Genomic DNA, 19,844 nt, shown 5'->3' with positions numbered 1-19,844 from the left:
TTTGGTAAGCGTCTTGATAATAAAGTTTTAAAATTAGCAAAAAATCAGGACGTATGTAATTCGCAAATTACAAATTTTTTTTTCAATCCGTTATATCTTCATAAATATTGGTTTTATCAAAATTTATGTTATTTGCTAAAATATTAAACCTTTTATTTTGAAAAAATGATATTTAATTTTTTTAAATCTGTTAACGGTTTAAGTCGAGTTACGGGAGAAATTGAAGTTGTAATTTTGTGTCATAATTATTAGGCCTATTACTGTGAGAAAATTATTACTTAATTTGATAATAATTTACATTACTAGAATTAACAATAAATAAAAACAATTAATATTTTATAGAATTGAACGTAAAGTGGAGGACGTGAAAACAGACACATAATTACAACATCAATTTTCTGCCATAACTCAACTATTTGTTAACCGATTTTCAAAAATAAAATTTATTTTGTTCAAAACAAAAGGCTTAATGTAGTAGTACCAACAACCTATAAAAAAAGTTGTTGGTAAGTGGTTTTTATAAATTATTATTATTATTGTATAATCATACCAACGTGTTTGATAAAATTATTATAAATAACATAAATTTTGATAAAACTAATTTTATGGAGCTGTAACTGATTTAAAAATAAACATGGCTGCTATTTTTCAATTTGCGAAGGTATTTAAGTCCTGATTTTTTGCTAATTTTAAAATTGTATTACCAAGACGCTTACCAAGTATTAATGTGATTCGTCTATCGGAACTTGAGATATAAATTATTATATAGAAATAACAAATTGGTGGACAGGGGGAGAACGAAAGAGAAATTGCCATTTTTCCTAAGAATATTTTTTGTTTAGTTTTACAAGTAGAAACCGAAATAGTATAGCTAGCTCGCCATTTTAGAAGTACTCTGTTTATACAAATTCAGAAAACTGAAAAAAAATTATCTATATTTTAAAAAAATTATATTAACAATTAAAATTTATTATTTTAGTCTACTTCTTCTCATAACTATTTCATTTTCATTTCTAAATTATTTGATTTTTATTTACCATTACCTTTAAGACTTTTAATTATATATCTAGCCCAATGTTTATATATTTTACTACTTTTTCTTATTTTCATTAATTTAAAAACCGGTAATGTAAATATTTAATATTATCCCGGACAGCCAATAATATAATACTATACTTTTCATATCGGTTGTAGACGGAGTTATTATAATCTACAAATGATTGATATCGCCGTAAATCCACTGTCGTATTCTTTTTCAATATTTAATATCGGGGAAAAAAACCGGCAGATGATAAATTGCGATTGTTACAGAGAGAGAGAGGGAACCGCATCAGTATAAATCTTTTTTTTATTAAAATAACATCGGAAAAAAGAAAATCTTTTGCAAAAGATTTAGCTTTGTTGTTATGTAAATATAATTTCTATTTACGGTTGTAAAAATTCATTTCAATTGATTACATATGTCATTTTATAAATAACATGATTATTTTGTACTTCCGTAATTTAGTCGAAGATAAAAAGAATAGGAATTCATTTATTTACGACAGTATTTTTCTTTCTCTTATCTTAACTCCTACTTTCCTGGAGCTTAGAAAAAGATTAAGCAGTTTATATCGATAAAAGAAGTGGTCCGTTGGGTTTTTTTTCTATAACTTCTATCCTATCTATTATTTTATAGACATTTTAAATAAATCTATAATAATTTATTTTTCTTGTTATTATTTCTATGATGATTAATCTCCAGAAGTAAAGCTGTATTAATTTTCAAGTATTTATGTAAATAGGTTGTCACTGTCAAAGAGCTGAAAAAATATTTCAATATTTTATGTGTTATGGAATTTTAAAAATATTCGAGAACGCAAATATATCAACCAAACAGTAAAATCATACAGACAATTGTAAAAAAAAAAAAAATTTACTAGTATAATGCGCATTCAATTTTTAAGTTACACAACTGTTGGGTGATTGATGCCTTTAGTTGTTGATGTCAAATTAGATGTGTTATTTTGACATCTGTTTAACTAATTTACTCACTCACATTAAATTTAACGGGGTGGTACGATTTGTGGATGATGACTGCTTTTACTGAGATTTAAGCAATTAATAGTTGTGTGTATACATGATTCATAAAATAGGTTTTTCTACAAATAACTGTTGTTAACAATTTCTTTCGTTTTTGCCATTACGGGTTACGTTATTTCAACTGATTAATTTTTCAGTTTTTTCTTCCATATATTCATTATTCCCCGGTGTTTTTCTTTTTTCTTCTGCTTACATATACTTATTCCATTGTTCTTGTTTTTCCTGAAACTGTAAAATTTTGAATTTTCTTTCTAACTGGCGAACGTTCTTTGATGTCTTCTTGTATGATTTTCAGTTTCTTTAATTCAACTGTTATTGGTTTTTAAATTTTTTAAATCCGTAAATCCAACATTTTTTTTAACGATTACTTCCGATATTTTCTCAATGTTCATGTACAGTTTATTGTGTTTCCTTCTGTATTATTCTCAGTCTTTGATAGGCCCTAGAACCTTCCTGAATAGTCTTCGTTCTCTGTTTGTAGTTTATAGATTATAATTTTTTTTTTAAATGTCAAACGTTCAGCTGCAAATAGAGCTTCCGGACGAAAGACTGTAGACTAATGTCTTAATTTACCGTTCATTGATGTAACTTTTATTTATTTGTTATTTTTCTTTTTTTGATTAAAATGTACTATTGATTCTCTTGATCGTTAAATTAAAAAGCCGGCAAAGGGTTGCATAACCTTCTTGACTTCACCCTTGATAAATTTAGCAATTTTAAATATTAATGACTTTATTATTATTACTTAAAATCGATCTAATCAATTATAAAATACAAAATTAAAAATTATTTTGCAATTCGATGTAGAATTTTAGAAATCTTCAGAAATTGATTTCTAAGGGGTGTTTCTAAACCAGAGTTCCCCAAAGCACTGAAAGTCATGGAATTTGATTTTGTTTCTGTTTAACCTCCGGGACCACCGTTACGTATTGCTTCAGAGGATGAGATGAACGATTTGTAGCGAGTGTGAAAATGCCATGCCTGACCTGCATTCTAACCCGAGACCTCCGGATGAAAGGTCGAGACGCTACCACTCGCGCCACGGAGGCTGAAATAGAGTTTCAATTTAGTCAGAAAAAGTCAGGGAACGTTTTGAAAAATCGCAATAATTCAGGAAAATTATTGAAATTTTTAAAATGCCAGGGAAAACTTGAAAAATTTTATTTGAGCAGAAAAATCCTAAAACATACTAATGTATTTTCCTCACTGAAGAGGCTTCAGTTATTGAAAACACAAAGATCTCGTAGAAACTCTTTTTGTAGATTGTAATTGTGATTCAAGTTAGAAATTTACATAGTAAAGTGTATATTTGAGATTGAACTATGTGCACGAATTTGGATTCTTCGATGATTTTTGAACATCAAAAACCAATTTTTTCAATCTATAACCTAATTTTATATATATACATATGTTATTGTCGCCGAATGGCTTCAACGGAACGTGGCACTTACTAATCTTATGGTAGCCCTGAGTAGGGCTGTTGTTGAATGGTTTCGACGACTCGTAATTCATAACCTTGTGGTGGCCCTGAAAAGGGCCGTTTTTTGGAAGTTGCGGCTCGTCCATTAGGCAAGTCCGACAGAGCTTCCCCTCAGCGGCAGTTGGGTCCCCACTACAGCGTCGCAGTGGTGGGTCCCAGAGCCCCGCATATAATATATTATATTATAAATATTTATAAAATTCATAATTATATTTATAATAAATATTTATAAATGAATTTTTGTTAATGATTCTTTTTTTAAAGAATTTCTTGTCGAATTTTTTTAAAAAGTGATATTTAATATGTCTATTTTTTTATGTCGTAGGTTGTCGTCGATCAGATACTATTTGTAGTCGTTTTAGTTTTTTAAAACATGCATCTACTTTTAAATTCTTTAAAAAATATATTTATATTTTTTCTGACGATTATTATTTAATTAATTAAAAATCTAAAATATATGCAAAACAAATTACTTGTTATCAAATAGACGAGGATTGGTAGCGTCTGTGCCTTTCATCCGAAGGTCCCGCGTTCGAATCCCGATATGGCATGGCATTTTTCATTCACGCTAAAAAAAATTTATTTCATATTCTCATGCTTCAAGTTTATAATCATAAATAAAATAATAAATAACATATGAATTTAAAAACAAATATAATAGAGTATGTATTTAATACATCATATTCTTTATCTTAGAAAAAACAGAACAGCTTGTTTTAAACATCTTCATTGTGTTTTCATAAAGTAATGTATTTCACTTATGAATAATTTAGATTTCATTTTTCCCTGTTTATGTTGACGACCTAATTCTCACGGTCTTCTTTAATATTTTCGTAAATGATATTATTATTTTTAATCGTTTTATTAAACTATATAGTTATTTCAGTTATAGTTGTTTTATTAAAAAACAAAACGAAATTATATTTGTTATTGTTGAAATATCATTACATAGTTCATTGTTAGATTAAACATAATTATGGAAATATCTCTTCGGTCTATCATAAGTTTTTATATAAATTACGTATAATTCGCGATGTATTAGTATTGAATAATATGTTGGTTTGATACAGATAAATAAATGTCAAGCTTAATGATAAAATTATTTCTTTTTTTAGATGAAATAGACATATTTTTTATGACTAAAATTAAGGTCAGGGTCAGATATAAATAAAATCAACGATTCTCAAAAATTTGTATGCATATACTCGAATGTAATAGAAGTTATTACGTCTATATTATAGCATCTCTGTAATTCCAGACAGTTTTTAAAGAATTTAAATCCGAGAAATAATTTCAGTTCTTCTTTTACAGTCTCATTTTCCTTCAGAATGCCATCATTATCTTACTTTGTGTCTTATTCTGTCCACGTGCATCAGAATTTCTTCCTGTTTTCTCTTGGAATCTGAGATTTCAAGAGAATTTGTTATTTCTAAAAAATGTTTCTTATCTATTATTTCTTTAATTTTTATTTTTATTTATTCCAGGTCTTGTATAACCTCTTTTATCCATTTTGGTATTTTCTTTTCGTTGTTTAAATAATAAATCTCTTTTTCTTTTTGTCTGTCTTCCGGATTCATTCCCATTAGGTGCTCGAGCTTGCGAGACTACTCAATGTTATCGCTTGTTTTCACGACTACGCCGAACACGATTTCCCAGAACTACTGACCATCTCCGCTGGTCCCTCGAAGTATTTATGTCACCTGGCCCACACAACAAGTACCCGCCTCATCCGTTTAATTATTGAAGCGTAATATTTTTCATCGCCTGCGCCCTTACGTTTTTCTATAAATTCTTATTCCGGTCCGGTAACCCTTCTGGTCGAATAACTGCTTTTGGAGGTGCCATTGACTGTATTACAAAGAACACACTATTAAACGGACCCATTATTCTGAGAATAGAATTCCTTTTGAATTCTTCTTATCATTTTTATATTCTCTTTCATCTTATAATTTTTCTGTTTCCTTACAGAGTTCCCAATCTTCTGTATTCGTAGAGTTTCTGTTATTTCTACTGAGTTCCTTTGCTACATTTCCATACATCTACAACTTTTCTTGGTTCTAAGGTTTCTTTTTTCAGGATCTTTCCTTCTTTCCTATTTTTTTTTCAATTCTCTTATCGTTTACTGTCAGTCGGACATTTAGTTACGTAAAGATTTTCAAGTCTGATTACAGTATTGTAGTGCTGAATTTTGGATTTTACTCACGTCTTATTTAATCGGTTTGTTTTAATTAGAATGATTATATATTAAATTCTGTTAAACTTATATGTTAATTGAGTTGGTTAAAATAACCAACATTTAGATTCCCTCGAAGAACTTAATAATAGTCAGCTTTTCAGGGCCTATTTTATTCTTGTTTCTGTTAATTAAATCTATATTATAATTATAGTTTTCTACGGCTGTATTTTAACATTTGAATTACACGGCTCGAACCTGGAATGAGGGACGTTATGAAACAGATTTTCATTATGGTACGATCAAAAGCCGACTCTTTTTAACCACTGACCGATCAGAAGCGGGTATTGTTTAATGTATCAGCTATTTTTTTTTACTTTGATTTTAATCCGACTTAGTGGTTAGCAAGCTAACTACTATTAGTCGTGGATACCGTTGTTCTTTGGTGGTTGGGTTTCAATTAACTACACATCTTAGGAATGGTCGACCTGAGACTGTGAAAGACTACACTATATATATATATATACTCGTATAGTATGGTTTTACAAGTCTAAAAAGAATCCACAATCAGATGGAAATGTCTAAATTTTATAACCACTCCAGAACACTTGGAGTCACTTGAAGTAGAATTTCCAGATCTCCGTCAGACGTCCGAAGTGGTCACTCCATAACAATATATTCTATTGTCTGCTCTTTCACTCCACAGTCGCAGTCAGCAGATGGACGGAAACCCCGCCTATTCAAAGTGTAACCAGACCTCCCTTGACTCGTCCTATTGTAGTTCGGCCTCGACCGGGTTTGGCGCGGAAGTTGGAATCCCTCAACTTTCTTTGCTGAATCTTGAACCAGGTGAGCATTGTTGGGTGGGCGTTCATTCATCCTGTGAAGTAATACCTTACGGTGGTTCTGGAAGCTAAACAGAAAAAGAAAGAAGTGGTTAGCTGGCAGAGATTAATTTGGAAGTACACCATTAGGTAACTAAGTTTCTATATTACACTGTTTATCCTTTTATTAATTATGTCAGATTCCGAGAAAAAATGTCTTAACACCGATTGATATTAAAGAAAAGGCAGAACTTACGACTAATAGCTTATTGTCATAGAAATTTATTGTTTAATGTATTTTTTGAAAAATTAAAAAAAAATCCGTAAACATTGTATTTTATCTTTGATTTAAATCACTAATCCCAATATTTTCTTACACGTAAAAAAAAAAATACGGTATACAATTCTCTTAATGGCCATTAATGCACTCTTGCGAAGTTTACGACATTCGCTTTCGCACTCGTGCATCAGTTGTTATCATTACAGTCTCGTTGCGTAATGCACTTTGTTTTATTAACGTATTTTTTTAAGTTTTAAGATATTCGATAAGATTTATTTTTGATATTGGTTATCAAATAATTCTATAAAATTAAAGTTACGAAATTAATTTATTTCATATTTGGGTAGTAATAAGATACAGCAAACATGCTGAAACATCGTAATATACAGAAATAGTTATTTTATCCTTGGCCAAACAACTTTAATGTTTTCCATTAATAGGGAGGAATATCTATCACAATAATCCTTGATTAGGTTAGTATATTTCAATCCATAGATGTAAATTAAAATCTGGTAATTTTTCAATCATGTCATGTTAATGTTTTATATATATATATATATATATATATATAAAACGTACGTCAACCACATATGTGTTTACTACTTAACCGATTTATCTTTGCGAGTGTTGACGACATTGCCATCGCACAAAATCATTGAAAGTAAAATACAGATCTTAACATTGCAGGAAATCTAGTTTTTTATTTTTCATTATCTGTATAAATAAAAATGTAAATGTTCGTTTGTTCAAAATCTTAAATCTCCGAAAGTTCTTCACCGATTGCTTTGAAATTTTGACACAACGTTACATTCGAATACGCGCGTGTTTTATGTACCTACTATTTATAGATTTCAATCCATAGATGTAAATTTAAATCTGCTTGTTTTGAATTGACAAATATAATTTACCCTCAGTACAATTTTCTGCCGAATTAGAAATAATTAATAAAAATAATATTTGGAAAATATTTGTTTTCTAATGTTATTTTGTACTGTTGTAAAGTTACGTAGTACTGTTATAAAATGTTTCTTTTTTTTGTTTGTTTGTTAATATAGTTATTATTTGTTTTCAAATTACGGAAATAAATTTTAAAAAAAACCTACGTTTTTCTTACATTAAAATAAATAACTTTATCTCAGAAATATGTATTGAATTTATTTTAAATATACGAAAAATATTTACTGATTGGAAAATTATGGGTGGACTGTTTAGGTTATCATTAATAAAACATTTTTGTTTTGATTAAATTATTCTCTATGCAAATAATAAATATGGTAATTTAGAATAGCAAATATGCGGAAAATTGTTGTTCATTGTATAAAATTAAACTCATTAAATAATGAGTATACACGGAATATAAATTTCCGTGTATTATTTTTATTTTATTTTGTACACTTTGGTAATTTTTCAATCATTGTAGTTGTTAATGTTTTATATATATATATATATATATATATATATATATATATATATATAAAACCTACGTCAACCACATATGTGTTAACTGCTTAACCGATTTATCTTTGCGAGTGTTGACGACATTGCCATCGCACAAAATCATTGAAAGTAAAGTACATTTCTTAACGTTGCAGGAAATCTAGTTTTTTGTTTTTCATTATCTGTATAAATAAAAATGTAAATGTTCGTTTGTTCAAAATCTTAAATCTCCGAAAGTTCTTCACCGATTGCTTTGAAATTTTGATACAACGTTACATTCGAATACGCGCGTGTTTTATATACCTACTATTTATATATCTAAGACGTCACATCTGTGACAGGTAAAAACATGATTTAAAAAAAAATAAAAACAGCGCTATCTAATGGACGTAAAAGCAACACACGCCATACTAAATATTTTACGATTCAATTTCAATGTTTCTGATACGTGTGTCCGCTATAGACTAAAACACTACTGGACCGATTTACGCGAGGGGGAAAAAGGGAGAAAAGGAAATATTCAATCGTATCTTTTAACGTTAACTATGTAATCTGAGCAATAATTTTCTCTAAATCGATGAAATTAGTTATTAACACACACAGTGATAAATGTGACACGTTAGGTTTATTTTCGTACTTGTGAATATTTTTAATATTACGTTAATTGATCAACAAATTAACGTAACTAATTTCGAAAAATATAAACAATTTTACATAGGTGTAAAAGTATTACTTTTAATTTGTTCAGAGAAATTAAAAAAAAAATCCTGAATTTTTCTTATAAACATGGCCGAAAATTTATCTGTATTCTCAAATATCTTTTTATATTACGTGTATTTTTGCATTTAAAAAAAAAAAAAATAGATGACAAATCCAAAAAACCATGAACTTATTACACTACACAAGTCTTTCCACATTTTTATCAATCGCTGTTTCCTTGGTCTTCTGGAAAATAGTTGACGCCCGCCCCCATTCCTTTATACAGTTACGTGCATACAAAATAAATATACAAACTCTTACTTGTTACGTGTTTATTCTAAAGTACGCACACAAATTATAAAAAAATCTTCGAATGTTGTTATTCAACTGAATGAAGTATTGTACTAGTCAGGATTTTATTTAAGACAACGACCGGACGTTACGAAAAATTGGCAACAGCACAGACGTAGTGTATACTGTATGGCTATTAGATATAAACCTGTAGGCATGTACTGCTGTTGAGACATCCTATACCTGGAAATACGAGAATCCCCTTCGCTTTTTATACTTTCCCGTCTAGATAGCGCTATAGCTCTAGAAGAGAAAGTTATTGTAATCGGACCAATTTGGACGTATGCGGTTTTCACCGGATTTTGACCTTTTGACACCTAAGGAACTCAAAAAAACCAGACGGAAATTTTTCGGATATTAATGTTCGTGTGTAAGGTGTTGGCATCTAAATCATCTTTTATTTCCAGACCTACTGGACCGATTTTGATTTGACTTTGTCAGATTACTTCTGTATATTGGGCATTGATGTCATTAAATTTTCAACTTAAAAGGTTATGATGATGAGGCTCAAGGTCACCCTCAGTTATCTCGAGAATTCCCGTAATTAAGGTTATATTTTTCTTAGACACATTTGTTAACTAAAAAAATAACAATATTTTCAAAATCGAACCTCTACCTCAAAAGATTCCCTAAACTATTGCTATGTTGTGACGTCACAGGTGAGCGGTACAATTAAGTAAAATGAATAATATTTAAAATGTAAAAAAATAACTCGGTCTGGCCGGATTTCGAACTCGATAGCCCGGTTGACCGGGCTATCGAGTTCGGTGCGTTAAGAGTTGGTGCGTTAAACCTCGCGGCTATACCAGTCTGCCGACCATGCAAGCGAAATTTTTCTATGTAAGTTGTGAAATTACATTAGATTAGTTAGTGCCGACCGTTGCTGCTAGTACCGCTACTTCTACGTGAATTAAATTCGGTATGCGCGCGCGTTTTACTTAGAATCGTTGAATTAAATAAATAGAAAAATATTATATTTAAATAAAATTATAAATATTTAAATAAAGTTGTGTATGTATGTGTGTGTAAGCCGTGCATCAGAAACAACCCACAGTTGTAGGGATTTCCCGGAACGCGGCTTTAGCCGCGTGACTTGTGTAGAAAGATGAACATTTAATCTTCCTCATTTCTCTAAATTGGACTTTAACTTGCCCGCACTATATTGATTAAACCGTATCTAAATTTCTACACAATGAAAAAAAAAGCCGGCAGTGAATTGTGTAATATTCTCGGTTACGCCGTCAAGTTATGCAGTACATTCAACTTTTTTTGAAAATTGTACGGCAGAAATATGAAATCATTTCACTAAGTTCTTTATGACTTTTGTCTTTATTTAAAATTCTGTATGTTTTGGAACAAAACATATTTATGTTATATTAAAACATATTTTCTTTTTCGAAAGAGTAAAGTATTTTTTATGAATAAAAAAACGATAACATTCATATAAAATATTAAACGAAAAAATGCTGTATGAATATCCAAAAATCTCAAAAAATGTACATTTCAATATCCGGGAGAAAGAAATAATACAACGTAAAATGTTACAAAATATTAACGAAAAATGTTTAATTATTCATCTTCAGTTATCTGTTCATCAACATATAAAAAAAAAAAATACGAATGGAATAAATTCTAATGTTATTGATTAAAGAATTTTAAATTTATATTGATTAAATATAAAATTACTTGTTTAATTTTAAATCTTTTAATTTTAATTTTTGAAGCAAAATTGTCAACTGAGTAAAGCAGTAACCAAGATTTTTAATGTAAATATATTGGCATCACATTTTCAAAAAATTGTTTTAGATTTTTTCAAAAATTTGGGGGCTCATGCATCAGGGTTTTTAATGATTAAATATTCATTACAATCAATTTTTTTTTAAATACGATTTTTTAAAAATTTGCGACCTTTTCCATCATCGGAGAGTTATTGAGTTGTTTTAGTGACTTAACAAAATAGGTTTTGAGTATTAGAAATTTGAAATTGCAAAAACAAATTTTCAGTTTTGGGTCTCCGGTACTCAAGAGGAAGTATTCGGTAAAATTAAGTTTTAAGAAAATAATTCATAAGTAGTAGTAATAAAAATAAAAGTATTTTTACAAAATTTATAATAATGCATATATAATTCTATATAATGTAATTTTCTGGGAAGGGGTTAAAAGTTTCGGCTAATTTTTTTTTTTTCAAGAAATACTAAAAAGTAAAGTCTATCAAAAAATTAAGATTTTTACATTTTAATTGCAGTGGATAACTTGCGAGATGGATTTAAATTTAAAATAAATTAAAAAAAAAATTAATTAAAAAAATATTTGTTATTACAGACCGCCGGGTTAGTCTAGTGGTTAATTCGTCATCGCAAAATCAGCTGATTTTAGAAGTCGAGAGTTCTAAGGTTCTAGTCCGTGTAAAGGTTGCTTTTATTTGGAATTTAGTACTAGACTTTGCATACCGATATTCTTTGGTGGTTGGGTTTCAATTAACCACACGTCTCAAGAGTGGTCGACCTGAGTATCCAGAATACATGTTTACCAGTACATTTACACTTACGTTGCACTACGTCAGGTCTGACAAGCCTGTAGCGATGGTTGCATTTGCCTATATACACACACAACCAAACCTTGCAGTACCTGAACAACCGGTAGAGAAAATAAACCGCAGAGAGTTGGAATGTGACGGATGAAAACCTTTTATAGTGATTTGGAGGCCGATCTAAATAGAAAATATAAATGCAAAAAACTCCTTTTCTGAAGCAAGATGTAGCTAAAAAAAAGAAAATTATAAAAAAGTAATTTTTTGGAGGAAAGTGTGAGTATAAAATAAAAATTTGTTTGTAATTTGTGATTTTGATAAAAAAGAAACTTTAACTTTTGTAAGAGAATTTTTTGCTGAAGTGCCCAAGTAAAGATTTGAAATTTTATTTTGGCTAAAATACTACACCCTTTTTTTCAATTTTTACAAAAAATGTGTTATTCTTTCTCCTGATTGTATACCTGCCTATCAAGTTAAAATAAATTCGGTATACAGAGTCCAAAAATATAAGACCAAATACTGGCCAAGGTACATAGTATGTACATGCAAACGTCCGTCCGACAAAAATAGTTTTTTTTTTTACTTGAGGGAATTGAAAATAAAACATTTTTTTGCTGATTATTTATAATTTATTTCAATTTTTTTTTTTGTTTTTAGTTAAAAAATCATTTTTTTAAATTGTCTCCTGAAGCAAAAAACTTAAAAAAAATATCAGGTTTTTTTTTAGGTTTTTAACCGATCTCCGCGTTATACTTCCAAGATATAGCTTATATCATTGTATCCAGGAAAGTAAAAATGTGTATAATTTAATAAATAACATAAATATAATTAAAATAAACATGAAATCAATTTCTGATTTTTTTTCGTATTTTTTAACAGCAAAGTAACAGTTTATTTTATTGAAATGTATTTATTACTGAAATATAATTATTACAATAATACTTCATGGCTAATAGCTTGATAAATTGTTGCATTTTAATTAATTATTTAATTAAATTGCATAACTGTACTGCAGTTATATTGCTGAAGAAGAAATACTGTTTTACATTTATCACTATTCTTGCATCTTTCTTTGTGTTCAGTAAATTATTTCCTTATTTAATAGTGGTTGTCGTTTATATCCTTGTTTTTTATCTGATTACAAAAATAACATTATGTTTTTGTCTGTCAATAAATAAGAATTAATTAGGTCTTTAAAAAACAGATTTCAATTTGGTTTAAAAATTAGAAAAATTGATTTTTAGATTTTCTTTTTATCTTCTGGAATGAACCTATCAATGTAATAGAAATTTAAAATTCGGTTGTCCATAGAATTCTTAATCAAGAAAAAATTTATGTGCGAGATGAGCTCAAATGTTTTGAATAAAATAATTAACATGGGGAAATAATTTTTGGATAAACATTACAATAAATTTCTTGAGTTTTAACTAGATTTTTTTTTACACTATTTTTTCTTTTCACCTTCTCCCCTGGACCGGATCCTGCAGTGAAGTATAACACAGCCCAGGGGAGTGTCCTATACTCTAACGGGCCTCCCCGTCTCAGCCCGCCGGTCGGATCTTTGCGCCCCGAGTGGGGTATCCCCGTCGAGACTCGGTGGTCTTTTAGGTATATGTTTATACACATATCTTATTTTAATTGAAATGTATCACGTATACTATTTAAGAATATTACTATATAATAGGATATACGATGTTTTTTTTTTGTTTTTTTTTTAACGTAATATTATTTCATATTTCTAATTAAAATTGTACTTTCGTTCCATTTTTGAAAACTTATAAAAAAAAGAGCCACCATATTTTTATGGAAGAAAATTTAAGTAGAGATATTTGTTTGAATAATGTTGATCTAGTTTAAGGAAAAAATTACTAGTGGTATTTAAATTTTAAAAGTAAATTTAGTTATGAAAAAATAAATTAAATAATAAATAACGTTATGTATCTTTGAAAATTAAAATCCGGCATACTTTTTTTTTATGTTTGTTTATTCCGACAGGTGTAGTTATAAGATAAAAACTAAGATTTTCCCATCGGTGAAAATAAAGGTTTGTAAAATTCAATGTTATTTTAAATGAAATTAATTTGAAACTTAGGTTAGATTTAAATATTTAATCTAACATGCAAACATGCTACTAAGAAACATTGCAAAATAGTACAATTATACCTCCTTGTGCTGTTTCTAATGTTTATTGTTAACGAAATGAGTTTGATGTATTTAAAGAATAAAATGTATTATCATTTTGAAGGTTGTTTATATTTAAAAAAACTGAGTGTCTTTATTGTATTATATTATAATATTCATAAAATTGTACTATTTTTCATTATCTGTGTGTGCGTGTTTTCGGCAATGCGCTTTAAATGCGAGATAGATGGTGGTAATGAGATTAAGTATGAGAAATGACGAGAAAAGAGTATTTTTACGTTGGTTTTTTTCTCTCACTTTCATTTACCGACTCATAGGCTACACTTTTCTTATTTTTTACAGGTTCCTCTTAATTGGTGTTGAATATCTTAGGACAGAAAAATCTAAATCTGTAAAAATGTGGCATTTTTATCTTTTTTTAATAATAATAATTTATACTTGGATGTAGAACTCTTTAATTGGAATCAAATAAAAATATATTGAAGTATAGATTAATTTATTATATTTACATTGCTTTCAGGAATAAATTGTTTCATGTTACAAAATTGAAGAAAATAAATAAATGTAATCGATTTATTTATCTTTATTTTCGAATATCATGTAAATAACACAGTGAAACACTTTTTAAAAAAACTTGCAGGTTGTATTAGAATTTCAATCTTCCGTATTTTACTCGTAATTAACTTAAAATTATTGTAGGACAAAAATTCTTTTCTTATAAAAAAAAATGAGTTTATCGCTTTTTTACTCGCTTTCGAAGCATTTACTTAAAAACAAAAACTGCTCGTAATATATATCGTATAAAATAATAGGTTTTTGTCATGTTTTATATTTATTCTTGACTTCCTTTCTGGTGGTAACAGTTTTTTGTCTGATGTAATGGCTAAGAAATGGATTTTAGCAAAAGGGTTTCAATCGAAAAAAAAATAATAGTAGCTGTTATTCGTTGCTTCGCTCGCGTTTGGATTTGTACCTAAAATAAGTTTTCAAATGCTAAATTAACAGTTTTCCCTTTAGACGTGTTAGTTTTCCCTTTCCATGTTAGACGTTTTCCCTTTATTCATTGTATGTAAGTTGTTATGTAAAATGTAAAAATGTACAACAGTGGTCGTCATGTTTTAAATATTTTTTTCCCTCTACATCCCCAAGCCAGACATCCAATTAAGCATAATCGGCTCGCGGACGTGTCCTTGCGACTCTAATAGGGCCTCCCCATTCACCGGTTATCAACCCGGCACAGCAGGTCATAATTGCTTGGTTACAGATCTTTTAAATGCCTGTCTTTAATCTCCGACAGAAAAAACAAGGCCCAGCTATGCCGTTCCCAGACCCCCCCGGAGACCGGGCCTCGGTCTTTCCTTTTGCTAGCTTCAAACCGACGGCGCAGGAGTCGAAGCGTATCCGGGAACCCACACAGCCGGCCGGGTCACGGTCTTTTCATTAATCCACACCTAACGGACCCCATGTTTTAAAAAATTAGGTCGACTTATTGTAACCCATCGGGTTGGTCTAGTGGTTAGTGGGAACGCGTCTTCCCAGATCAGCAGATTTGGAAGTCGAGAGTTCCAGCGTTCTAGTCCTAGTAAAGTCAGTTATTTTTACACGGATTTAAATACTAGATCGTGGATACCGGTGTTCTTTGGTGGTTGGGTTTCAATTAACCACACATCTCAGGAATGGTTGAACTGAGACTGTACAAGACTACACTTCATTTACACTCCTACATATCATCCTCATTCATCCTCTGAAGTATTTTCTGAAAGGTAATTACCGAAGGCTAAAGAGGAAAAAGGAGGTCGACTTAGCGTACAGTCACAATAAAAGTTTCCACCGTTATGGTAAAACTGAAAGCAAACGGCGTGGTCAATCCACTATAGTTATTGTTCAGAACTTGCCTATATAATATATCATTGATAAATCCTGTTTGTTCATTCATTATTAATCCATTATTATTAAGATATAAGTATTTGTCTAAGTTATTGGTACCGTTTATATTATTTGAAAAATCAAGAATTTCAATAAAATTTTCCGGATTATAATTATGGTTATTATTTATTGATAAAATTAGACCTTTTTTTTATACCATTGATTTAGAGTGTCTAAATACTTTTTTCACGACTAACACCTTCGTCTCTTGAGATAATTTTCATTAAACATTCTGCTTCTCTTTTACACCCCTTATGGACGTAGTTTTTCAGAATCCTTCCTTAGTGAAGGCCTACATTAAAGAAACAATCCACCTTCCAAAATTCACCTACATAGGTTAAACAGTTTGAGCTAAGCTTTAATGAGTCAGTCAGTCAGATCATTTTATGTCTATAAATTTATATAAAAGTTCTTGACATAGTCTTGTTTTTTTTTACACGGTTAGAAAGATTTTAGTATTATTTTACGGTTAGAACTAAAATAAAGTAAAATTAAAATTATATTTCTATATTAAAAAACAAATGTTTTAAACTTGTAACGAGAGCTGCAGATACCCTTTCTTATGGAAATTATTTTTTATATTATTATTCGTTGAAAATTTACAAGTGAAAAAAAAATTATAGCTGAATATTTGTCTAAGAACTTTAGTTTGAACATTTTATTGTAATTTGAAAAAAAACTTTATTTTCTCATCTGGCGGAGATATATATTTTTTCCTTTATCGCTACTTAAATGCTTAACTTTAGTAGAAAAAAATTACTCAAATTCTTTCGCTTGCAATACATAAAACTAGTTATCTGGAGAAATTCAGCTTAGTTTACCTAATTCATAAGTTAAAAATAAATTTTAATAACGGTGATAATAATAAATAACTGAAATTCAGAGTAATTTCTCATAAGTATTCACTTTTTAATTTCTGGATTATAGTATTTAAATTTAATAAGTAGTAGCAATAGATCTGTATAGTATTTAAGTATTACATCTAAATGTATATGCAATAATAATATACTAAACCTAATTTTTTATTTTATTAAAGGTTTATACATATTTATTTTTTATAACAGTCTTGTTTGATTTCACCTTAAAATATTAATACTAATAATAATTTTATAAATAAAATCTCACGTTGACATGATTATAATAATATTTTCATTAGTGATAAATGTTTATAAAATTAGTATCAATTTTACGATGACTAATATACTCGTATTTATAAAAATATATAAAATAATAAAACATATTTTTAAATAAAACGTGTTTTCTTCTTCTTATTATTATTATTATAATTATATGTTTGATTTTAAAATACTACTTTTTCTGTTGATGTGAAGTTTTGATTTTAAAATACTACTTTTTCTGTTGATGTGAAGTTTTTACTAACTTGTTTTTATTTAATATCAGTGTACATTTCTAACGGATGTGGCAAAAAAAATTGAATATTATTTTCTTTAGTTATGAAAGTGTGTTTAAAATAGTAATCTGTAAAATTCAATAACATTAAAAATCATTTTTATCGTGAAAAAATTTATCGTTGAAATAGGTTAAAACTAATCCGTTTCGGTCGAAATGTGTTAATGTCACACAATTTAAAGAAATAAATGAAAAATACAGATTTAATTATATATATTCTCGACCAATATTAAAATATTGGGAAATCTCAATTACCATACGTGTATTATTCTACCATTAGGTTGTTGAGTAAACGAATCGTGGTTGCCGTGTAGGGCAGGAGGCAGCTTGGATGCAGAGGCCACTCTGGCTCCTGCATATGCAAGAATGCGGGTTAGTCGGGGTTGGTCTGATGATGCATTCGGGACCCTGAAGGTATGAGTAACGGGGGGACGCGGCGGTTTGCCGGCTCTGTGCAACGCATAGTCGGCAACCTAGCTTAGGGACGGGAAGGGCAGCCTTTCAGCTGAGGGACGTAGCGGTCGCCCAGAAGAGGGGGGCAACTGCGTCTTGATGAGGCTGGAAGGACCCCGATGGGTAGCCGTAACTGGCAAGACAGGGGGGCAGTCTACTGCCACGACACCCTGACATTCCTGCGCAAAGCCTAACGGCAGAGGCCAGGGATGTTGGGGGTGTTTAAAAAAGGAACTAAAAAAAAAAAAAAAAAAAAAGGTTGTTGAGTAAAAAAAAAAAGAGGTTGAGTAGCAGGCCTCCGTGCTCCGTGGCGCGAGTGGTAGCGTCTCGGCCTTTCATCCGAAGGTCCCGGGTTCGAATCCCGGTCAGTCATGGCATTTTCACACGGTACAAAAATTTTCGTTCATCTCATCCTCTGAAGTAATACATAATGGTGGTCCCGGAGGTTAAAAAAAAAAAAAAAAAATTGCTACGAAGTCACAAATTATTTGAATTTGAGCGGCGATTGGAATATAATTCGAAAGAAAAGAATTTTTTTTTACATATATCATTTATCTCTCTCTCTCTATATATATATATATATTAAGACGAATAAATTTTATACTTATAAGCTTACAATTTATTATTTTTTTCTGAAACGGATACGTTGAATTCGGTCCAAACTTTAAGTAAAAATTGTTTATACTCACACGCGCGCGCGCGCTACAAAGACTTTTTACAGATGGCGTACTGTGATTAAATAAAGACGAATGACACGAATTACATTAGTTGTGTTATATCATTGCCGCCAAGTTTAATAATTCCCTTCATAATAACTGTAAAATATTAAGCGAAGTCTGGTTGTGTATTCCCACCGAGTTTTTTTTTTTTGTTGTTGAAATGTTAAATTTGATTTCATCACTGACATAAAAAAAGAGGAGAATTAAAGGAAATTTATCTTTTTTTACTTTACACCCTTAATAAGGGCAACAAAAAATTTTATCAAAAAACTTTTTAGTTGATTTTTTTGTATCATCAAAAACACCTCACTTAATTTCCTTCTTGTAACTAATATTTTCTCATTGTCGTTGCCCAAATGCGATGTTTTTTTGGATCAATAATATGCCACTTCACCAAAAAGTGTTCAGTCAATGTCTATTTCAAATTGAATAAAAAAAAAGACTCCGTTTTATAAACTAAATAAATTATTATTTTTTCGCTTTCTGTGTTTTCTATTTAATTAAAAAAAGGTTTAAAAAAATATTAACTATACTGAAAATTAACATAAAAAAATTACAAAACTAAATGAAAAACTGGGTATTTATCGAAAATCAATATTATCAAATTTAACTCACCTTTATTTACTACATTAAAAAACAACTTATTGTTATATATGATTTTTAAGTTAATACTTAAAAGAAAATTACAAGATTATTTGAAAAAGTTAATTAAAAAAAATTAATATCTTAAAATGTCAAAAGACATTAATCGATTAATAAATATCAATTTAAATATAATAAAAAAATAATAATCTTTTTTGGTTATGAAAGAGCTATGGTCATTAGCCTGATGAAATTGGTAGCGTATGAAAAGACCGGGATTTTAACCTGGGACCCCGCACGAAATACGGAAATGCTATACATCGTCGAAGGACGGCTGAATATAAAATAAATGATATTCACAATTAATGAAATCCTCCTTACCACATTGATATGAACTCAAGATATTTCGGCGTAGTTGAAATCCATCATCAGCAGATAAAATTATTGCATTAAATCACAGTTAAAATGTAAAACAGTCATGACTGTCCGGTCCTACCAGTATACTGAAGGAATATCCATATACTCCGGTGGATTAAAATGAAGTCAGACGGAACCTTATTGTCAAAGAGATAATTTATTATACTGTTTTACATTTTAACTGTGATATTTAAAATTTTTGACTCAATGCAATAATCTTATCTCCTGATGATGGCTTTCAAGTAAGCCAAAATCTAGAGTTCATATCCATGTGCTGGTAAGGTGGATTAAATTAATTGTTCGAGAAATTGAATATAAAATAATTATTTCACACCATTA

At 29.5% G+C, this 19,844-nt stretch overlaps 1 protein-coding gene across 11 annotated transcripts in view; it reads left to right on the top strand.

Annotated features, from left to right (window-relative positions):
• Positions 1–19,844, top strand: part of trio (trio Rho guanine nucleotide exchange factor) — a 1,562,448-nt gene that overhangs the window by 1,077,225 nt on the left and 465,379 nt on the right. The gene's annotated exons all lie outside the window — the stretch shown is intronic.

The sequence above is a fragment of the Lycorma delicatula genome, chromosome 8 (genome assembly GCF_047948215.1).
Source record: "Lycorma delicatula isolate Av1 chromosome 8, ASM4794821v1, whole genome shotgun sequence".
Classification (NCBI taxonomy): Eukaryota; Metazoa; Arthropoda; class Insecta; order Hemiptera; family Fulgoridae; genus Lycorma; species Lycorma delicatula.
The sequence above is the reverse complement of the archived record's forward strand: the minus strand, read 5'-3'. Positions and strand labels throughout refer to the sequence as shown.